The sequence below is a fragment of the Gymnoscopelus microlampas genome (assembly GCF_963454915.1).
Source record: "Gymnoscopelus microlampas genome assembly, chromosome: 8".
Taxonomy (NCBI): domain Eukaryota; kingdom Metazoa; phylum Chordata; class Actinopteri; order Myctophiformes; family Myctophidae; genus Gymnoscopelus; species Gymnoscopelus microlampas.
Window position 1 is genome coordinate 41,817,271 of NC_139945.1, and position 1,233 is coordinate 41,818,503.

Sequence of the window (1,233 nt, forward strand, 5' to 3'; positions counted from 1 at the left end):
CTACTATAGCCTACCACTTTCTTTGAATTAGCTTTTAGATGTTTTAGATGTTTAACCCATAAAACTGTGGCTTACAAGGCAATACATCGAACAAAATGACTACCGATCAACATATGGTTATGATTTATAACTCATAGAATAGAATAGCTGCGTGTGCTCCGTGCTGTGCACTGTGTTGTTGTGTAACAACAATAAATCCAATGCTCTCTAGTAGTGTATAGGCTGGTAGTGTAAAGTAACTAAGTACATTTACTCAAGTAAAGTACAATTCTTTGGTAAAGTTGGTCTTTACTTTACTGGAGTGTTTCCAATTTTTAGTACTTTTACTTCTACTCCACTACATCTCAGAGGCAAATATTATATTTTTTACTCCACTACAATTATTTGAAAACTTTAGTTACTAGTTACTTTGTAATTATTATTAAAAAACATGCATTGCCCACTTCAGCCCATTTGAAAATAGCTGATCTACAAGCTCACAACGCACTTTGCGACGCCGTTGTGAGCATGTAGATCTGCTATTTTCAACTACTATAACTATTATTATTATTACTATTTGCACCTTTCATGACATGAAATGCAGCTCAAAGTGCTTTACAGAGCAAGAATACAATTACAATTACAACTAATTTAACAATAAAGCAAACACTCAAACACGTAAAACGTACTTAAAAAGCATTTTAAGTAAAACATGCGAGTACTTATTCCACCACTGCTGGCCCATTGTTGACATAGATTCCATCCAACGACAGTTCCCACTTTCTAAACCCACCAATAAGAGCTCGCTTTATAGGCGGAGCAATGTCAACAGAAACGGAAGTCAGCGTTGCCATGTCTGCTTTATATAAGCGACTTTGGGCTTATTTTCCTGTAAAGTTGCTTGTAGATATTGGTAGTTGCGGATTTGCGTTTTTTGGGGCTTGTTTCTAAAGTGTATTTGCTTATTTGGGATTGTTTCCTAAATGTTGTTTAAACCAGTGGTTCTCAAACATTTTCATGTCAAGGACCCCCAAATTAATATGCATTTGTTTGCAGACCCAACCTTCTGGAAATATTTTGTGCCAGAGACCCCGTCCCCCATACAACATTTTGTGCATTTGAAAATACCCCTTATTTTCCTCCAGTATTTTTCTTTTAGCAGATCTACAAGCTCACAACGTGTTGCATTGCGAGGCATTGTGAGCTTGCAGATCTGCTATTTTCAAATCGGGTTAAAGCGCTCCTGCGGCCTCA